This window comes from Schistocerca cancellata, unplaced genomic scaffold (genome assembly GCF_023864275.1).
Source record: "Schistocerca cancellata isolate TAMUIC-IGC-003103 unplaced genomic scaffold, iqSchCanc2.1 HiC_scaffold_605, whole genome shotgun sequence".
NCBI lineage: Eukaryota > Metazoa > Arthropoda > Insecta > Orthoptera > Acrididae > Schistocerca > Schistocerca cancellata.
Genome location: NW_026046616.1, coordinates 1 through 5000, shown reverse-complemented (window position 1 = coordinate 5000; position 5000 = coordinate 1). Strand labels below are relative to the sequence as shown.

Here is a 5000-nt window from a genome sequence, read left to right as displayed (position 1 = left end):
CGAGACAGAACTGCTGTGACATACTGACGCTGCCTCAGACATTCACTTACAATGATCACTACCAACGAACCTGCCCCCCCCCCCCCCCCCAAACACACTATCTCTTACCATGTTGTGTACTGTAATCCAACCCATTTTGCACCTTAACCTAACCAAATTTGTAACGCAATTTGTACCGCAATGTAACGCAATTTGTACCGCAATGTAACGCAATTTGTACCGCAATGTAACGCAATTTGTAACGCAATTTGTGTCTTAACCTAACCCACGTTGTGCCTTAACCTAACCCACGTTGTGCCTTAACCTAACCCACGTTGTGCCTTAACCTAACACACGTTGTGCCTTAACGTACCCCACGTTGTGCCTTAACGTAACCCACGTTGTGCCTTAACGTAACCCACGTTGTGCCTTAACGTAACCCACGTTGTGCCTTAACGTAACCCACGTTGTGCCTTAACGTAACCCACGTTGTGCCTTAACGTAACCCACGTTGTGCCTTAACCTAACCCACGTTGTGCCTTAACCTAACCCACGTTGTGCCTTAACCTAACACACGTTGTGCCTTAACGTAACCCACGTTGTGCCTTAACGTAACCCACGTTGTGCCTTAACGTAACCCACGTTGTGCCTTAACGTAACCCACGTTGTGCCTTAACGTAACCCACGTTGTGCCTTAACGTAACCCACGTTGTGCCTTAACGTAACCCACGTTGTGCCTTAACCTAACCCACGTTGTGCCTTAACCTAACCCACGTTGTGCCTTAACCTAACCCACGTTGTGCCTTAACCTAACCCACGTTGTGCCTTAACGTAACCCACGTTGTGCCTTAACGTAACCCACGTTGTGCCTTAACGTAACCCACGTTGTGCCTTAACGTAACCCACGTTGTGCCTTAACGTAACCCACGTTGTGCCTTAACGTAACCCACGTTGTGCCTTAACGTAACCCACGTTGTGCCTTAACGTAACCCACGTTGTGCCTTAACCTAACCCACGTTGTGCCTTAACCTAACCCACGTTGTGCCTTAACCTAACCCACGTTGTGCCTTAACCTAACCCACGTTGTGCCTTAACCTAACCCACGTTGTGCCTTAACCTAACCCACGTTGTGCCTTAACCTAACCCACGTTGTGCCTTAACCTAACCCACGTTGTGCCTTAACCTAACCCACGTTGTGCCTTAACCTAACCCACGTTGTGCCTTAACCTAACCCACGTTGTGCCTTAACCTAACCCACGTTGTGCCTTAACCTAACCCACGTTGTGCCTTAACCTGCTCTGTAATTGGCATATGACACGTTACATTAATCTAGTGTTGTCTAACCACAACCTCTGAATATAGTTCGCTACTCGCACCGCCCACCCTCTTGTGTGTCGTTTCATGTTGAACACTTCGCAAGTGTTGCTTACTTTTTACATGCTCCCGCTGTACACTGTAATGTGGACAACTGCAGGATGTACATCGCCCCCCCCCCTCCACCCTGCCTTCGCACGCTGGTCGTTCAGGTGCTTGCGTGTTCAATGCCCTTCGCAGCTGTTCACTGGCATTCGCATGTCGAAGCGCTCAGTCTACGTCGTGGTACGGCCTGTGTCCACTGTCCGCTGATATCGTAAGCTTAATCCTCACATTGTACTGCACATAGGTCCGTATGTACTGAATGATACGCTGTGGCACATGTGTGACCGTACGACTGCGCCCAACAACAGCGAACCATACGGTCCAAATGTTGTGCACTCAGCCACGTGCCGTCTCCCCATAACAGCTACATTGCAGTGTGGTACGCCATAGAGACGTGTGGAGTAACGGACGCCCTGGATGGCGATCAGCATGAGCCGTCTGTTGATGTAGTGGCGCGTGTATTCAAACGTAGTCGTCTCTTCTCACACAGTGTGATAGCATGGTGCACCGCGTTCCACATCTGCGACATGGTACAGATGCTGGTTGACAGTCGGTCTCGTAATGGACATCGCATACGTAGGGGGCCACCTCCCACGTGTTCTCTAGTCGTGCACATTTTGTTGCGTGTATGTGGGCAGACGTAGTGTGTCGTGACACCTAACAGACAGGTATGCAATAATCGTTGCATTTGCAAACTGGGATGGACGTCTACGTTTGCTGGTGACGTGACGCAACGCAAATGAACAACTGGTAAACCCATTGTGGTGCGGTTGTTGTTGCTGGAGGTAAATCAGTAAGGCAAATCTGTGTGTGAAGCGATACGCGGCGGTGGCTGGGTGGGACCGTCCCCGGCCGGTGAGGGGGGGCCGCCCGGCGTGCTGGCCGCGCGGTGCGTGGGCGCACGCGCTACAGCCGGCTGGTGGGGGCGCCCAGTGGCAGGCGCGCCGGCCGACGGACGCGGCAGGCGGCGCAGCTGCGCGCCGGGGCACCCTGCGCGCGGCGCCGGGCGGCCAAAGTGGGTCCTCGCGGGCCCGGTGCGAAGCGCGGTGGACATCTGCAGTGTGCTGGTCCGACTGAGGACTGTGTGCGTTGAGATGCGCCGCCGCCCGGCACTCGGCGCCGCGACGCCGTCTGCTGCTCGGTCGCCCCAGCGGTTCTCGCTGGTGGTTTGTATCGCAGTTGTGCAGACGTGTTGGCACGTGCGCTGTGCTGGGAGAGTTCGCTTCGGCACCCACGTGGGGCCTTTGCCCTTCTGTGGCGCTGGCGTTGGAGCTGCCGGTCACCGTAGGTGGCGCGTGTTGTCTCCCGCCGGCAATGCCACGACAGCACGCTCCCGGGCCTCTGTCGGCAGCGGCAAGCTCAGTTGGGAGCACGGGTGGTCGCACCTAAAGCGTCTACTCGCCTAACTCCGGGCGATTGCGCCTCTCTCGAACCCGACCAAGTACTTAGGACGGCGCTGCGCGCCGCCGGGACCTGAGAGGGTTTCGAGGTGTATTGTGCAGGGGAGCTCAGCCTCCTCCTGTTTGCAGAATAATTGAGCGGACGCTTGCGTGTTCGCGCGGGCCCCTGGGACACACTCCCGGGCGGCCGGCTGCTCAGCTCTAGTTGACGCAGCTCCCTGGTTGATCCTGCCAGTAGTCATATGCTTGTCTCAAAGATTAAGCCATGCATGTCTCAGTACAAGCCGCATTAAGGTGAAACCGCGAATGGCTCATTAAATCAGTTATGGTTCCTTAGATCGTACCCACGTTACTTGGATAACTGTGGTAATTCTAGAGCTAATACATGCAAACAGAGTCCCGACCAGAGATGGAAGGGACGCTTTTATTAGATCAAAACCAATCGTCGGCTCGTCCGGTCCGTTTGCCTTGGTGACTCTGAATAACTTTGGCTGATCGCACGGTCCTCGTACGGCGACGCATCTTTCAAATGTCTGCCTTATCAACTGTCGATGGTAGGTTCTGCGCCTACCATGGTTGTAACGGGTAACGGGGAATCAGGGTTCGATTCGGAGAGGGAGCCTGAGAAACGGCTACCACATCCAAGGAAGGCAGCAGGCGCGCAAATTACCCACTCCCGGCACGGGGAGGTAGTGACGAAAAATAACGATACGGGACTCATCCGAGGCCCCGTAATCGGAATGAGTACACTTTAAATCCTTTAACGAGTATCTATTGGAGGGCAAGTCTGGTGCCAGCAGCCGCGGTAATTCCAGCTCCAATAGCGTATATTAAAGTTGTTGCGGTTAAAAAGCTCGTAGTTGGATTTGTGTCCCACGCTGTTGGTTCACCGCCCGTCGGTGTTTAACTGGCATGTATCGTGGGACGTCCTGCGGTGGGGCGAGCCGAAGGCGTGCGACCGCCTCGTGCGTGTTCGTGCGTCCCGAGGCGGACCCCGTTGAAATCCTACCAAGGTGCTCTTTATTGAGTGTCTGGGTGGGCCGGCACGTTTACTTTGAACAAATTAGAGTGCTTAAAGCAGGCAAGCCCGCCTGAATACTGTGTGCATGGAATAATGGAATAGGACCTCGGTCTATTTTGTTGGTTTTCGGAACCCGAGGTAATGATTAATAGGGACAGGCGGGGCATTCGTATTGCGACGTTAGAGGTGAAATTCTTGGATCGTCGCAAGACGAACAGAAGCGAAAGCATTTGCCAAGTATGTTTTCATTAATCAAGAACGAAAGTTAGAGGTTCGAAGGCGATCAGATACCGCCCTAGTTCTAACCATAAACGATGCCAGCCAGCGATCCGCCGCAGTTCCTCCGATGACTCGGCGGGCAGCCTCCGGGAAACCAAAGCTTTTTGGGTTCCGGGGGAAGTATGGTTGCAAAGCTGAAACTTAAAGGAATTGACGGAAGGGCACCACCAGGAGTGGAGCCTGCGGCTTAATTTGACTCAACACGGGAAACCTCACAGGCCCGGGACACCGGAAGGATTGACAGATTGATAGCTCTTCTTGATTCGGTGGGTGGTGGTGCATGGCCGTTCTTAGTTGGTGGAGCGATTTGTCTGGTTAATTCCGATAACGAACGAGACTCTAGCCTGCTAACTAGTCGCGTGACATCCTTCGTGCTGTCAGCGATTACTTTTCTTCTTAGAGGGACAGGCGGCTTCTAGCCGCACGAGATTGAGCAATAACAGGTCTGTGATGCCCTTAGATGTTCTGGGCCGCACGCGCGCTACACTGAAGGAATCAGCGTGTCTTCCTAGGCCGAAAGGTCGGGGTAACCCGCTGAACCTCCTTCGTGCTAGGGATTGGGGCTTGCAATTGTTCCCCATGAACGAGGAATTCCCAGTAAGCGCGAGTCATAAGCTCGCGTTGATTACGTCCCTGCCCTTTGTACACACCGCCCGTCGCTACTACCGATTGAATGATTTAGTGAGGTCTTCGGACTGGTACGCGGCATCGACTCTGTCGTTGCCGATGCTACCGGAAAGATGACCAAACTTGATCATTTAGAGGAAGTAAAAGTCGTAACAAGGTTTCCGTAGGTGAACCTGCGGAAGGATCATTACGACTAGACTGCATGTCTTTCGATGTGCGTGTCGTGTCGCGCAACACGCTACCTGTACGGCAGCAGCCGTGCGCCGCGTGCGGAA

At 53.9% G+C, this 5000-nt stretch overlaps 1 non-coding gene across 1 annotated transcript; it reads left to right on the top strand.

Annotated features, from left to right (window-relative positions):
* The first annotated feature begins 3013 nt into the window (after positions 1–3013).
* On the top strand, positions 3014–4915 carry LOC126134544 (small subunit ribosomal RNA). Its single transcript, XR_007527753.1, has one exon. It is a non-coding gene; the product is annotated as a small subunit ribosomal RNA (ribosomal RNA).
* Positions 4916–5000: the final 85 nt, after the last annotated feature.